Below are 17,092 nucleotides of genomic sequence, written 5' to 3'. Positions count from 1 at the left end.
CTGTAAGCAAAGACACTGTTTCCTTTACAACGGAAGGAAACATTCAGGTCTGTATGTTTGATAGCGAGAGGATGAAGGTTTTTGGCTCAGATGGTATTTATTTTGCGAGTGGAAAAAGGGCATCAGCTAACTGTATGGAGAAATGAAAGAGGTGGGGGAAAGTTACTGGTCTCAAGGGATGATCTGTACTCCCTAGGGGCAACAATGTAATTTCTGGGTAAAATTGGGAGGCCACAAATTAAAAGACGCATAGTGTCTCTAAATGTGAGGCTGTGCATTTAATATTTTCCAGTCACACAGAGCTGGCCAGGTGTATGTGCTAGGGAGAGAGGTGGTTGAGGTGATATCATTCTAGTAAGGCCAAGGCCACCCAAGGCAGAAGTTGCTGTTTGCAAGAGAATGATTCAACAGGGGACCTTGGGATTTACCTGGATAAATTGGAGAGTGAAGACCAGGATAGGGGAATATGGATAGCTAAAAATACGTGGTTTTTTATTTTATTTATTTATTCATTTATTTTTGAGAGAGAGGGAGAGGGAGAGAGAAACAACAGAATCTGAAGCAGGCTCCAGACTCTGAGCTGTCAGCACAGACGCCAACACAGGGCTTGAACCCACAAACCGTGAGAGCATGACCTGAGCTGAAGTTGGACCCTTAACCGACTGAGCCACCCAGGCGGCCCTGCACTGCAGTTTTTAAAGGAGGGAAGAGAGGCGGTTAAAAGCCACAGTGCTGGGGGTGGGGGAGGGAGGAAAGACCCACTGAGTGGCATGTGAGCCTCTCCCTGAGGGGACTGCAGGGGCCACACTGTCTTTGGGGGACAAAGTGGTCACAGAAGCACTGAGAGAAGAGTTTGAGAATACCAAGGCGTTTCCTGAGCAGGCAGGTGTTCCAGAGGGCACGGTGATATGTAACTGATCTATATCTCTTACCTTCTTTGACCTCATTTCTTTCTCGCCTGGCTAAACATCCACACCTTTGCACCTGGAGCTAAGTCTCTTATCTTTTGACCTGGATTCCCTGGCTCACTACAAATTCAGAAGGGTGCCAAGTGGAGGCCAGCCATGGATCTCTCTTGGTTTCTGTGGGTCGGAGGACATTACCTCGCAACTCCACTTTTTTTCTAGGCGTTAACGTAGTGTAGCCCGAGGGAAAAGAGATTCCATGCTAGCCACATAAGGCAGGGATTATACTAACAAATTGTAGCACAAGTTGAACACATCATTGCTCCCACATGCAAACAGTTACACAAAGCCCCTCATAACCACCCCGGCCTTTGCACAACAGAAATTTAGGCCTCGGTCCTTGCACAGCGATAATTAATGCACCTTAGTTCCTTGGGTTGAGTTGCCATTGGTGATATAGATGGCAAATGGGATGCAAGTGGAAGTAGGAATGATGAAGGGGACGAAGAAATTATCTCAGACAATTCTTTCCCAATTTTAAAACCAGAAAGAGGAAGAAACAAGAAAGAGCCCCATCGCTCGTTTACTGTAGTAGTGAATCCATCCATACATTGGAAAGCTTCAGGGGCCTGTGGAGATCAGTGTGGAATGTCCTGGGTCTTTTGTACAAATATCCTAAGAGCCTGAGGCACTGAAGAAGGTTATTGAAGGAGCCTCAAGCATCAGAGTCCTTGCCTTGGGAGACTTGTATTTTAGAGAGCTTGAGGGCTCAGTTACCCACAAATTGGGCAGCCCTTACAGCTAATACTTTCTGACTGAGACAGAATGGAAACTGGGAAGCTATTTAAAAATTTATCTCTCCTTCTTCTTGTACCCCCAAACTCTGCAACTATAATAAGATCCCAAAGAGACCTTAATACAAAGACATTGTTTGCTTTATTGGTCACTTCAATGACTTGCCTATATCTTCAACTTGTGTAAATGACCTTATTCACTTTCCCTCTGAGGTGCAAGCTATATCCTCTAGTATATAAGGTTCAGAGTTCAATCTCTTCCTGGACCATCTGACATTCTTCTCTTTCAAGGTTACAGACTCATCTTTAACTGTGGCTAATGCTAGACAGCTTTAAGCTCAAGCAGAACCAGATTGGAGAGTGTAGTTCATAGTCAATTCTCAGCAAGGACTGTTTTCCTTCCTTCATGATCATAACCTTACAGGTCTTGGGAATTCTTATAAGCCCATAGTCTTGGCATTTCCCTCACCGCCCCCCATCCTTTCTGACCCTTTCAATATTACTAATACAATTTACACAAGTGGGGAAAGTTTTTTTTTTTTTCTTTTCTCTCTCAGCAATTTAACAGCTAAAGCTGGGGTAGCAGAGAATTGGATTTACTCTTGATTAAATATAAAACATAACAGCAAATTGGGGTGAGATACTGACTCAGAGTGACAAGTTAGAACTGAAAATATGTAAGCAATTATTGAGGGGGAGCTTGGCTAGGGTAAGGTGGTAGGGTGGATTTGCCACCAGATGGTGTAGCACTAAGCTTTGGTAGCTGTATCAGTCAGAACATGCTGGGGTGAGGAAAGAGCGCAGGACTGGACTTCTGCCATAGGCTCAAAAAGATATGGGAACATCCTTGGCCTTGGGATACTTAGACAACAGGATACGTCATGTTGTTTTGGTTTCTATGGGCACCTTTCCGTTCCCACAATAATCGGACTTGGAACAACTGCCTACACAGAGGATTGGGTGGCGGAGTCCCAGCTCATTGCTAGGGCTTAGTCATGTCAATTTTCCCATCCACGGTGCAGAAGAATGTATGACTCTAGGCAAGAGAATGACACGATTGGCCTAAGGGAATGGTCTAAGATTGGTCATCTTGCCTCTCTCCTTCATTCCAGCGCTTCAGGCAAAATGACTTTTAAAAAATCAAATACAGCAAAATGTAATGGAAGAAAATTGAGCCTTTTATCATTCAAGGTACTTAGCCACTACAATGCTTGTCTGGACAGTCACAGAGAGATGCTGGGTCATGGGCAATGTCAATGCCAGGGACAGCCCTTGCTGACCACAGCTACCAGACTGACCTAGTCCAGAAGAGTTCTGCTTTGAATAGGTGCCGCTTTAAAAACACCTTTTCTCCCTGAGGCTCTTCCCAGTGCATATAAAAACACTAATTACTCACTATTCATGTTCTTTTCTACAGGTTCCTTCTTTCCGATTTGGTAAAACTAAAATGTCATTGAAGTGACCATGATTTTCATTGGGAGGATACGTGGGTAGAAGGTGTGTGTGTTCATTTGGGTTTGGAATATGCAGTGAACAGAACTTTCAACACAAGGACTCTAAATGAGGTCTTTGAATCTGAAAATCATGTGATTCCCATTACAATCAACTGGAGCCCTACTTGTGCATCTATAACCAGGGAATGGTAGTATGGATTCCAGAATTAGCTCATTAGACAGCTACTTCAATCTACCTTCCCGAAATGTTAAAATTGTACAGCTGATAAGATCATGGGTCTCAGGCAGCAAAGAAAAACAGGAGATTTAGCCTAGTCAGTCTATGAACAGTTCGGCTTTCTTCACAAGAAAACTCCAGTGTAGCTGTTGGCATTTGACAGACACGCAGCATCTTTTTCTGTTTCAAGAGTGAGATGCATTGAGGAAGAAAGCATGAGAAATAACCGAATATTAAACGATTATCATAACCAAACCGATAGTTGCCCCAAGATTGAAAAAAAAAAAGGTACCACTTAACACTTACTAATACACGATACAACTCCCACCCTTGGCAAAGCAATATTTTAAAACTAAAATTATATTGTAATTAGCCTTTCAAAGATGTGAACACTTCAATATAGGAGTCCATTAATAATCTAGCTGCTGCTGTAGACCGTATGCCTCCCACACGTACAACCTAATAACTCAGAGCTTCTTTTTCCAAGTCATGAAGAACAGGTGGCTCCAGCATACAGCTAATGGAAGGATGAATCTTACTGTGGCTAAATGCCTTCCTCATCCCTTCTTCTGGCAATTTCTATTTCAAACCCAGATTTGCGTCTACTTTATAGGATTTAAAGTTCAAGCACTACCTAGGACGATTCTAATGAAAATTAAATGTCGGTTTATATAATGGTCTGTATCATCCCTTCTACGAAGATCTTAGTCGCTTACAGAGCTAGAAGGTTAGGTAAGGGCTAAGGATAATTATGCGCGAGATAGTGTGATTTCAAGGACACTGGCAGAGGGTAACTAATCAAAACAACAACTTCTAAGAATCTTCTCTCTCATCCCTAATGTCAGGCTCTCTAATGTCTCTCATCTCCAATGCCTGGAGAAGCAGGCAGGTGGCTGGAATGAGCCTATGGGTGATGGGAACGCACTTAACTGGAGAATAGGTGCCCTGTCCAGAGAGACAGTCTTTATCCCACTCAAGCAGATCCTTGTGTGGTCTTCATGTGGGTCGGGGTTGCCAGATCATCTGATGCTTCGGGAGAAGAAGGGAATTCCAATTTTTAGGTGAACTCTTTTAGTATTTTAAAATTGCGACAGCTAATTAAGATTGTAAAAGCCGAACCAAGCAATATATAGACCCAGAGCCAGCTTTGCTCACCATGTTGATTAAGACTTTGTTTTGCCTCCTGAGAAAGGAGATGTTTAAAGTTATCAGTCACACATGCCTTGGAGTAAATCCGTAATCTGAGAAGAAACTTGGAGGAGGCTGGGAGATGTTGCACCAGTAAATGGGGGAGGAGCGTGTCAGAAGGTGTTTAGATTCAAAGGTCAGATGAGAGCGTCTATTACGTTAAGAGATGCAAACCATAGGGAGGTCGGGGACGCAGCTGCACAGAAAAGACAGCTGAGATCCATCTTTAGGTTCTCATTGCATAGGTTGGCACTGTAACACCACAATTGACACTGATGATTTTGAGGACAGAAGCACCACCCTATGTGCACGCATGCTTTCTTTGACTGGGTTGTCTTGATGCCCTATAGCCAGCGTCTGAAACTCGGGGGATTTCTCTCAGCCTGGACAGAGTTCCAGAGAGATAATCCCCTCTGCCCCCGCAAAGAACAGGCTTCAGGCAATAATGGATGGGAGTTGGAACATTCATACTCCAGCTTTCCCACTTCCAGGGAGGATCACTCCACACTGTCTACAGTGCTCCCCTGCAGGATTAAGTCCTGAGCCTCCACAGTGGTACCTGCTCCGTAAAACACCCTTCACTGTCTCCTTTCATGTCTTGTTTCCACACTCCCTTCCTGGTACTTTCTAGGACAATCTCCCACACCTCTTACAAATGGAATCCATGTCTCAGGTTCTGCTTCTACAGGAACTCAAGCTAAGACTGTACACTATCATGAGAACATCTGTAAATCTTCCTTGTCTTAGCTGACCTCAGGTCTTGAAAAAAGTTTCTATAGAACTTGAGAAGGTAGTACTGCGTTCTCTTATCTACAAAATTGGGATCATTTTATAAGAACTTCCACAGCAAGCTCAAGATATTATTATGAGGATCGAATAACATAATGTTCATAAATGGGCTTTGTATGTTGGAAAGTGTATACAAATGCTGTTTTTATAACTCTTCTTGTTGTTACGATCCAGTAATGATGGGTCTCCGGGAGCAAAGATGGGAGGGATGATAGGGGAGGAATGAGCAAGGTGAGGTACTTTGCTGAACTGCCTGGTAAGTCTCAGAACAACAATGTCTGGCTGCATGTGGCAGCTTTATTGGATGCCTTCAAATTTATGACACCACAACAAGGTCGATCAGTCCATCGAGGTGGCGCTATGGAGGCATGTACTATTTACAACACATTTAATGTATCTGGAATCTGAATTATTGTTCCCAGGACTGGGGGAAGATGAGAGTGGCCGGCAGAAGGCATAAAACCACAGCTTTGCAGACACTTTCCTCTACGTAAACTACAGCACCTGAGTCAAACAATGAAGTAGTTAATGTCTCTGAGACTATTTATAGTAGAAAATTAATAGATCTTTTATACCTGATTTAATGGCCTTTTAAAGGGAAAAAGTATAATCACAGCACAATCAATGGAATGAGCAATATTTACACATTGAATGATAATTAACTTTAGGACGGAAGAGACAGACTTTTCACCAGCACTTTTGACCATGGAAGTAGCCTTGAGCTGCAGTTGGCAATAAATACCTTGTGTGTGTGTGTGTGTGCGCGCGTGTGTGTGCGTGCGTGTGTGTGTGTGTGTGTAAAGCTAGGTGCTTTACATACTGCAGCAGCAGACCTGCACGTTTTGCCTCTTCTAGCAATTAGATTGCTTTTTAGGATTCTTTTTTAGTAGATCAGGGTTTCGGGTGACTCTCTCCTTTTATTTTTCATGAACATAGGCATTTTCTTTTCAAGAGGAACAGCACCCCCCCCACAACAATTCCATCAACACTTAGATTTTTTTCACTGGTGCCACGACTTGACTTTTGCTTTGATAGTTTTCAGCCAAGTATTTTGTGCAAAGGGGAGTCCTGCTGAAATATTGAAATATCTCCTCAAGGGTTAGCTCTATTCAGGATTTCTCAACTTCAGCACGACTGAAATTTGAGACTAGATAATTCTTTGCTGTGGGTGCCACCCTGTGCATTGTAAGATGTTCGGCAGCATTACTGGCCTCTACCCACTAGATGCTAGCTGCAATCCCCCAGTTATAACAACCAAAAGTGTTTCCAGACATTGCCAAATGTCCCGTGTGTGTGTGTGTGTGTGTGTATACGTGTGCACGTGTGCATGTGCGCGTGCAAAACCACTCCTGGTTGAGAATCACTGCACTGCACTGGAGTGGCCACAAGGTGTGTCCAAGGATCTCTCACTTCGGGCTCCCTGGGGGGTAGTGAGCACATGTTTGAGAGACAGGGGACTTTCTGTGACTGCTACCTCTACTGGGCCCTTGTGCATTTTCCGAGCAATACTAATTCCTCCTCTGTCGTGCAGCAAGTGTCCATTATACATATTATTATGTATGAATCTCCCTAACAACCTGTGGGGTCACTGTTGTAATTTATCCGCCTTTTGCAGCAGAGGGAACTGAGGTCACTTGCCCACGGTCATAAACTGGAAAGTGGCAGAGTTAGAATATGAATCCAGGCACTGTGGCTTTTGAATCTCCCTCTCTCCCCGCATACCACAGTTTCTCTAAGATTGAGCATATAGGAGGACTTTGTAAACGTTAGAGCAAGAAATCCCCGCGCACGCCCAGACTTCTCTCCCTCCGGCTGAAACATCATAAGCATCTCAGCAGGGAGCCTCTCTGTTGTGATTTTTTTCCATTTGCGTTATTCACTTTCCATCTGTACAGGTTTAAAGTCTACACCTCCTTTGAGGCCTAGCTCAAATGCCACCACCACCGAGGAGCCCTCCCTCTTAACTCCCATTAATTTCTGTCACGAGTGCTTTATCCCTCCTTGGAATGCCTTCGTACTTTATCCTAATGTTACGGACCTCATCACACTCCGTAGCAGTGACATTTGTCCCTCCAGCCCCCAGCAGCAAACTCCTCATGTTCTCCAGGGACCCTCACAGTGTCAGTCCATCACAATGACCAGCATGGAGCCTGGTCATTGTATGAATTTAAAAACACAAGATTTCTAAATTAATGCATGGACTGAGTGGATCATTGGATTGGGTAGCAATAAGTTCTACCTGCAACCATTTACCTCTGTTTCACAGGTGAAGGAACCGAAGAAGGAAGAAGTCGCCCAAAGAAGACTCTGGGTCTTTGTGCCAAGAAGCAGCCTAGAAATTCAGATGCCATAAGCACCCATGTAGCACAGAAAGTAGCTGAGCATAGCTGCTTGCATAAAATAGTGCCTGGATTCTGCAGTTGGTGGAAAAAGGGTCCTGAAAGTTGTAATCCACCAAATGCAACTGTCTCCTCAAACCAGGATCCATTTTCTAACTCTTGTTGTTGTTGTTGTTCAGGTCATTGCTGTTGAGCATCACCTTGTACTGATTGATGATTTGTCATAGATACTGAAAAATATCCCATTGATCAGATTTTACCAACTGTTCAGGCAAGAGATCATGAAAGGAGAGACCGGCTGACAAGAGCCTGATTACTTTGCTTACAAAAGCTTTTTGTAGCTGTCATTATCTGGGCTTTGCTCCGGTACTCCGCAGTGTCAATTTCTTAGAGAGATTGAGCCGGGCCGCCAGAGGCATTCTTCTTTGTCAAATGTTGCACTTATTATTGAGTTTGTACCCAGGGAAACATTTATCTCCTGTGGCAGTGTTGCTGCCATGCTTGCTTTTCTGATGCCAGATTTGGTCCTAGTGAAGTTAAAGGAGGTCTTGTTAGAGCAGAAAGGATGGTGTTGAGGGAATGAGAGTAATTAACCTGAAGATGTGTGATCCTGGTGTCAGCATAGTAAATTGCCACAAGGATTGAGAGTCGGAGGCCTTCCACAGCTGGAGATGCTCAGAGAAACTCACTTGAGATCACTATGCATTTCTTAGACATACCTTTGGTTGACCTTTATTCCAGACTCTGTTTTTAAATGAGGCAATCCCACAAAGATTCTTTGTTAATGAGAAGCAATGGGTGCATTTGATTTATTGGTGATATACAGGTTTGTTTTGTTTTTAAATCACAGTATCGCTGATTCCCAATTCGAAATATAGTATCATTGTAACGCACCCAATATAATCAGAGAGATTGTGGTCAAAATGGCATCATCTCATGGACTGTTTCTTCCTTTTCCTACCTACTTTCACAGTAACTGTGGGGCCAGAGCATCCCTAAAAAGAAGCAAAGTCTCTACCAATTGCATTATCAACTGATAAGTGCTATATGAGACCATATGTCATGATGCAAGGGGGAGAAAGAATGTCATTTCTGCTTCTGATGCAAAAGGCAGAAATAGCCCAACTTTGATGAATGATCCATGTGTGAGCATGCAATTAGAAAACCTTCTCTCACTTGTAAGATAAGCAAGTGTGATACAGATACGACAGAAAGAAAATGAATACCTAACTCTTAAGTATCATGATCTAAAGAACTCTGCTTGATTTTTCCCCCTTCAACCACAGCGGTATTCGGAAAAAATAACTCAGAAACTTGACAAGTTTTTTAAAAGGTTTATTTGTTGTAAGAAATCAACCTTCCCTCTATCTCTTTTCACACCATAGGAATTCAGAACACAGCCCCTGTTTAAAAATAATATTTCTTCAAAACAGAAAAAATAAACTTGCCTCTACATGGAACACTTTCAAAGAGAGAACATGAACAAACAGGTTTTTAATTTCAGGTGGGAAGTAGACCTTTTTGGCCCAAATTTATTTGCAGATAAGAAACTGTCATGTCAAGGGCTCAACTAGCTACCACCAAACGATGGCTTATTTTACAAACACAAATTAAAAACAAGATGTTTATTTATAGAGGAAATTGATAATTAACCACATACGATACACGGCTCCATTTAGAGATCTTGGTTTTCCAGAAAGCAAGTAGCTGAGGAAGTTTTAGTCATCATCTTAGACCTCAGGATCATCTCTCGTCCAAACAAGTAGCATTAAACTGCTTTCCATGTTACAACTGACAACCTGAAGAGCTTTGCCTTACAGTGTTCAGAAGTGTTTGTGTGACAGCTTTCAACCTTCGTGAGAGTCTAATCCTTATGAATGTAGCTTTACCCATATGACTTTCGATTCCAGAGAGCAAGAGTCTGACTTCTTCTGTTTTATACTCTGCTGGGTTTTGAAAATTGGAAGCACATTGTTCAATTAAGAACCAATTAATGTGACATTCCAGCATGAAAGAAGTGTTAGGCAAGAGGAACCCACTGCAAACTAATCAGTTTAAATTTCATTGACTCACAATCTGCTGTTTCTTGAAGGCGTACAAGTGTTTTGCATTCATACCACCTCTGGCTCTTGGAACTTGACTGAATTCAGAAACTATGTAGGGTCAAGTTGAGTCAGGATCACATGGCGACCCTCCCAGAGTAGCCCAGTTTCTGCAAAAATGTGCACACTATGGGTGTACCCTTTCTCTCATGTTGGTGCTAAGTCATTACTTCGCAGCGGATGCTCTGAAGTCGGCCATGTGATTCAAAAGATAAATAACACTGAGAAACTCAAAGGGCATGCGTTACAATCCAATTCTCTCAAGCGGAGTTTGTGCCATGAACTTCAGTTTCCTCATCTCTTAAATGGAAACAACAGGGGCTATTAAATGGAACTACATTGCTGTGCCTCTCACTATCAGAGAAGAAAAGTCGTGGGTTTTTGAGTAAATGCCAGTCTCAGCAATTAGTCCATCAACTTAAATTCTTTTTGCAGTTTCAATTAGATTGAGAACCCTCCCTGGTTTCCACTCGGGCTGTTGTGCAACATTTCTGCAAGGCTAACAGCTGTCTTATTCCACCCGAGAGAGAGCTCTATTTCAGCTACTCTGGCGTTCCTAGTTCATAAAGCACTCCAGGATCCAGTGGGCGAAAGACACTCTTTAGCACTGCAAGATGATATTTGTTAGTAGTAAATAAGCTATGGTAAAAAGGCAGGCGGTGATTATGCTCTTGTTAATGACTCACTCAACACTCTAGTTGCATTCACTATACCAAGAACTGGTTGAATATCAAAGAACTTGAACTGGCGGATTTCATAGGGGATTTTTTTGTTAATGTCCAAAGATCTCCCAAAAGAAAAAAATAAATATCAAGTATGGAAGTTCACAATCTCTCGGCATCATTTCCCATTTCAAGATGGATGTGCCAGGAGATATTCTATACAGTTGTTTGGCAGTTTTATTTGTACTTAAATTCATTTAAGGCAGCTTTCCAAGTAATATCCTAAAATAGCTTCACTAAATTCTAGTCAGACTCAGAGAGCTATACTCGATTCCCTTTTCCTTCATTCCCTCTTTTCCCCTCTCCATTCTCTCTTCCATCCATTCTCATCTCTTTCCACTGTGCTCCAAGAGACCCCAAAACCTGCCTTCAGCAAAGCTTGCTCAGAATCCCCTTTAACATGTGTGTTGCTTATTGTCCATCGGTGGTGCCCCTCCCCATCATTTTCCCTGCTCTGATCCACAGAGCCTACCCCTGATGCAACCCTTGCCCAGGCTTCCTTGATAGCTGGTGTTAAGGTGGGTTTGGCCAATGGGACACGAGAAGAGAGAGGTGGCAGTATTTCTCCTCTCCTCTCTCCCTACTTTGCATCACTGGTTTAGCAGCGGCTTCATCCCTCTGTGACTACAGCTCCTGTTGCCTGAGTCCTGTCATCCAGGACTCTGGTGACAGTATTTACTCTCTTTGCCCTCTGCCTAAAGGCAATAATACATTTCTGCTGTTTCTGGTCTCTGGCTGCCTCCACCTTGCTAGCTCTCTCACTCCTGTTCACAACTCTGAAATACGGCTGATTGAAGCTAGATCTCGAGCTCGTGTAGGACTCTGGTTGTCCTCCCTCCCACCTCACGTACGGACACAAGGAAAGAGAAAGATACAAAACTGTGTTGAATGCATATGGGCCTTACTACTTGGTTTGGACTGATTTACTGCCTGAGTCCCCTCAGACTCTGAATATACAACCCCCTTTTCTGTTACTACTAGCCATATAATGCAACTTCTATCATATGGTAGAATTAATCATGAAGGAATACTACTTATTTGGAGATATATCGATACGAAGGTGGTAATGAAGTAACCATGTAAAGTAGTGAGAAAATTATAATTAGTCACACTTAAAGGCTTCCATAATAGCGAAAGTAGAAATTAGCCAAAATAAAATGTCTAGTCGTTTGTTTTATTATAACGAACGTCTTTTATATCTCTTTATTGCAACCTCAGGTAGTAGCAGCTTTCTTTGGGGTAAAGCCTAATTTCAGTGTAGTCCCAAAGGAGTCCTATTAATTTAAAAGGCGGTAAGTATTTAGTGAGAGGACTCAACTTTTGGAAGTATAAATTTACTCTCATTATGTTATAAAGGATATAAGATATTTTTAAAACGGTGACCAAATATTTATAGCTGATATCCTGCCTTTCTCATTACAATATTTGTCATGAAGATGAATTAGTGTTGTGCCATTTTCTGTTCTCATTACAATCTTGGTCCTGAGGTGAAATATTGGATGTTTAATATTTTTTTTATGAATTACAGCAGAAAACTGTACAACGTTGACCTTTTTAATATTCTGGTTTCTGACTGGCTGGCATTTCCACTCCTCCTCTTCTTGTAACAATTCCTACTAATATGGAAGAAAGGTTTAAGATAGGTAGCCAATGAGAGAGCAGAATATTAAAAAGGTCAACAGAGTATAGTCTTTTCTATAAATTCAAAAAAATTTATTAGGACATTACAACTCAAATACTATCACTCATACTTATGAACACAATATGTAATTCATATTTGTGAAAAACAACCCTGTTTTAAAACATTCTCATTACCATGATAAAAGTACAACATAACATCTGAAGACTAAAAATAATCTCCCAAGTATTTTATATTATAATAAATAAAGAATATTGGTTAAGAATCACAAAGTTACTGAAAATGGACATAAAGAACACTTTCTTCACTTTCCTTATGGTACAAAGTTGTATTATTTCTTCAGCAATAGCACTAATATCAACAGATAACTGCAGACCTGGAAATTTATTTGGAGTGGTTGTAATGTTATTCACTGTTTAAAGAATTCTTGATTTGGATTTTGGCAAATAAAAGTCAAAAAACATTTTAGATTGTAGATTTCTATTCACTATTAAAAAAATTTTTTTAATGTCTTTTTATTTTTGAGAGAGACAGAGTGTGAGTGGGGGAGGGAGAGAGGTGGGGGGCACAGAATCAGAAGCAGGCTCCAGGCTCCGAGCTGTCAGCAAAGAGCCCGATGCGAGGCTCGAACTCACAGACCCTGAGATCGTGACCTGAGCTGACGTTGGCCACCCAACCGACTGAGCCACCTAGGTGCCCCTCTATTCACTATTTTAAATAGCACATTGTACTTGTTCAATAAATATTTGCTGACTGAATATACGTGCAGGAAAGCTAAAACAAACTATAGAATTAAAATAGAGTTCATATTATTTTTGAAGGGTTACATGAATCACTGCAAACAACAAAACAAAAACAAGATAAGGGATTTTAAGATACTACTGAGTTTTAACGTTCACTGATGTGTTACTGTTACAGTACCTGACCTAAAGTAAAAATTAAGAGTGCTTTTATGAATAAGTGAGAAAAAGAAAGAGGAATGGGAAGGGTATTATTCACAGCCTGTGGATTACAGTAATACCCATCTGTACTTTCTAGTCTATTCAGCATTTTTGCCGTTTATAAATCACGTAGGTCCAATTTTACCTCCCTCTCCTATTCTCCCTCACATGAGGGCCACATGATCTCTGTTGACAAACTGAGTTTTTTTCTTCTTAGAGGCTGTGTTGGGATGAGATGGGCATTTAATGCAATCAGGGCTGATACAAATCCACAATAAGGGATGGAAAGGAATGTTGAATGAGGCTGTTCTCTTTTTCCTGGCTCACCAGCTATAAGGACAGCACATCCTTACAATTTCCTGTGGACATCTTTGCTCCCAACTAGAGAAAATCAGCTGGAGAAGCCAACAGAGCGATAACAAAGTTAACAGATGAAAGAGGGAGAGAAAGGCATGGTGACATCATTTCAATGCCTAGGTAGGGCCATATTTAAAACTAGTGCCACCTCAGGAATATCTCAGTTATTAATTAATTCCCTTTTAGCTTATGCTAACTTAAGCTGAGTTTCTGTCACTTATAATAGGAAGACTCTTAACTATAGAATTATTACAAAGATTTTTAAGACCCATACAGACCCCAAGCATTAAATGTATACTGGATAATACATACAACTATTTTTGAATGATTATGGATGCTTTGGTCAATAAATTATAAATATGTGAACCCAGAACAACTTTCTGCCATTAGTTAATTAGTATACACTGATCTTATTAGTATATGTAGACTCTGTAAAAATATTCTACACTCAGAGAAGGTCTTCATATTTAAACTTATTGGGAATCATTGATATAAGATGCCTTTATTTTGAATTCACTTGTGATCTGTTAGTATTATAGTTACTTGCAGCTAGTTCTTGTAAGTGTTGCCCAAGTTTCTCTGCTCTCAGAACATGGATGCAGGCCATACATTGTCTATAAATCAATCAGTAAACGTGTACCATTATTTAAATATGAGGTGCTACGGTGAGTCCAGTCTCATCACTGCCTCCAAGAAGCTTAAAGTCTGAGGTACCTGGGTGGTTCAGTCAGTTAAGTGTCTGACTCTTGGCTTCAGCTCAGGTCATGATCTCACAGTGCGTGGGATCGGGCCCCGCATGGGGACCTGAGTTGGGCTTTATGCTGACAGCACGGGGCCTGCTTGGGATTCTCCCTCCCTCTCTCTCTCTCTCTCTCTGTCCCTGCACATCTTGCTCTCTCTCTCTCTCTCTCTCTCTCTGTCTCTCAAATACACTTTAAAAAAAACCAAAAGCTTAAAATCCAGGGGGAGGACAAGGCATATACACATGATAAGCAGACCAATACCACGCCAAAATAACTTTGAAGGGAATGTTTCCAGCCACGTTTCTTGATGAATTTAAAACTCATTTTTTTTTGCATATTTAAGAACGCAAAATGGTAAAAGTCTGATCCTAAGGGACAATACATGAGAGAGGGAGATGTTTGTGACTAAGTCCTTTCTTCCACTGGTAAAACAATTCAAAGTTTATTCAAAGCTTATTTTGAGAAGCCCTCAATCCCTGAGCATGCAAGACTGTTTTCTGCCACATAGCATGTCCTTTACTCTCCTCTAGTGGACACCTCTCTGCCTCTTTTTCTCCTACTTCTGTTTCAAGGTCTTCTCCGGCATCATGCATTTTTGCAAAACAGTGTTATTGGTCCTGGCCTGTTCTACCTTGTCCTCTCTCTCTGGAGACTGAACTTTAGGGACTGCACCAACCAAGCTTTCTAATCTCCTGGCTTCCAGCTGGTTTCAGGAGGTGGGAGCCTCTATAGGAGATCAGAGGTGGGTGCAAAGACAGGATCAGAATATTTCCTCCCCTGGTTCCCTCTCAGTTGGGTCCCTGCAGGTTGACTGAATCCTTTAACCAAAAGCTACAATGGCCTTCTCTAAGTTCTGGTAGTGTTCCCTCCTCTTGTTCTTTTTAGACTGACGGTGTTAATGGGTCCCCACTATTGGTAGCCTCACCAACCTTGTTGGTTTTCCATAACCCTTCCACACTGTTGTAAATTATTCCTTCATTAACCTCTCTGACTGATATGCTCCTTCTTGAATCCTGTCCTGCCAGTTCTGCGCTGATCACTGCTGCCTTTGTTTCTTTCTTATACTTGTGGCCTGTTCTGCTCAATCACTGCACCAGTCACACTTCACTGCCCACATTTGTTTCCAAGTTCATCTCCCCGGTGGTCTGGAAACTTCTGGAGAGTAGACTGTGTCTGTTCCCCAATGGTAGGGCCCACAGCAGGTGCTTACAGGCTGAATGAACAGCTGAGAATACTGCCCTCAACCTAAGTCAGTGTAACAGACATTCCTATTAGAGTCGTTAGAATGTCACAGTATTTTGCTCATCATGTGACCTCTAGTCAAGGGTTTGATGACTCATGTTTGCCAGGTTTAGAAAGTCAATTCTTGGGGTGCCTAGGTAGCTCAGTTGGTTAAACATTCGACTTCGGCTCAGGTCGTGATCTCATGGTTTGCGAGTTTGAGCCACGAATTGGATTCTCTGCTGTAGTGTGGAACCTGCTTTGGATCCTCTGCCCCTCCCCCAACTGCATTCTCTCTCTCTCTCTCTCTCTCTCTCTCTCTCTCTCTCCCTCTCCCAAAAATAAATAAACATTAAGAAAAAAGAAAGTCAATTTGTTATCTCAATTAGATTCTGGTCAATTGGTTCAGATTTGCCAACTGGAGACATATGACGTTTTATACCAAACCAATTCCATACTAGTGGTTGATGATAAAAACTCTAATTGCCAAAAGGAGAGCAGTTAATTTTCCCTCAGTTTTCTTATGAAAAATTTCAAACATAAAATCTTTGAAAAAACAGAACATCCTTATACTCACCACCTAAATGTAATAATTATTAACTTTTTTCATATTTGTATGTTTAATCATCTTTGCTGAATCATTTGAAAATAAGTTACAAACGTCACTCACACTTCACCCCTGCATACTTCTGCATGCGTCTTCGAAAACTGTGCCTAATCTCCTAACCACACTCCCAGTACCATACTAGCAATAACACCCTGATAGCATCTAATATGCATCCGTGCAGTGTGCTTGCCAGCCGTACTCAGGGGGCAAGGGAAACTTCGGCTCTGGGAGCTGCTCTGGTTTAATCTCAGTTTTATCTGGCTTGCAGCATTTTTATAAATGTCGATATCTGTCAGCTTCTGCTGCAACCATCGAGATCAACAAATTGAACTGTGCGCATATCTGAAAGTGGAGCAGTAAAGAGAGTTCTTTCTGGGCTTCTCTGGAAGCTTATTCTCAGGGATGAGGTCAGGACTGCCAGAGACAGCAGGCGGTAGGTTCTCAGCAAGAAGACGCTTTAGATGTCTCTTCTTTCATTTCATTTTTTTTCCCTAACTCTAAGCCAGGATATCTTTCTTTCTTTGGGCTAGAATTTACTTCTATCTTTTTCTAAAAGAAAGGGGAAAGAAGCATCTAGTTGTGAACGATGACCCTCGCGTGGAACTTGTAAAATAATCCAAGCAACTCTAGGACCTTTGCTGGGAGGCTGACCCTCACTCGTTGACACCTGCATCCTTCATGGTCGTGCTGAAATATGTGCTTTATTTGTTGCAGCAGTCAAAAAGTTTTAGGTCCCTCATTCTTAATTTACAAAAAAAAGCAAGTGAAACCCCTGAACTAACAAAATTCAGTTGTTTTGATTTTTTTTCCTTTACCTGTTGATCAGCTATTTAAAAAAAAAGAAGAAAAAGAAAAGAAAGAAAGGAGAAAAAGTTCTTTGACCTTTGGTTGAAATAACAATATGGCAACAGAATGAGGTTTGAGGTAGGAGGGTTACTTGCTGAATATTGAATTAGTACAAAGGGTAGTGGATGAGCTTGAAGAACCTCCATTATGTTGGAGGCAAATGATGAGCTGATCACACCAGGAGAGTAGGTAAGTTTCCCACAGGTCATTTCCTTTTCCCTTCTCCCT

This window comes from Panthera tigris, chromosome C1 (assembly GCF_018350195.1).
Source record: "Panthera tigris isolate Pti1 chromosome C1, P.tigris_Pti1_mat1.1, whole genome shotgun sequence".
Taxonomy (NCBI): Eukaryota; Metazoa; Chordata; class Mammalia; order Carnivora; family Felidae; genus Panthera; species Panthera tigris.
The sequence above is the reverse complement of the archived record's forward strand: the minus strand, read 5'-3'. Positions refer to the sequence as shown.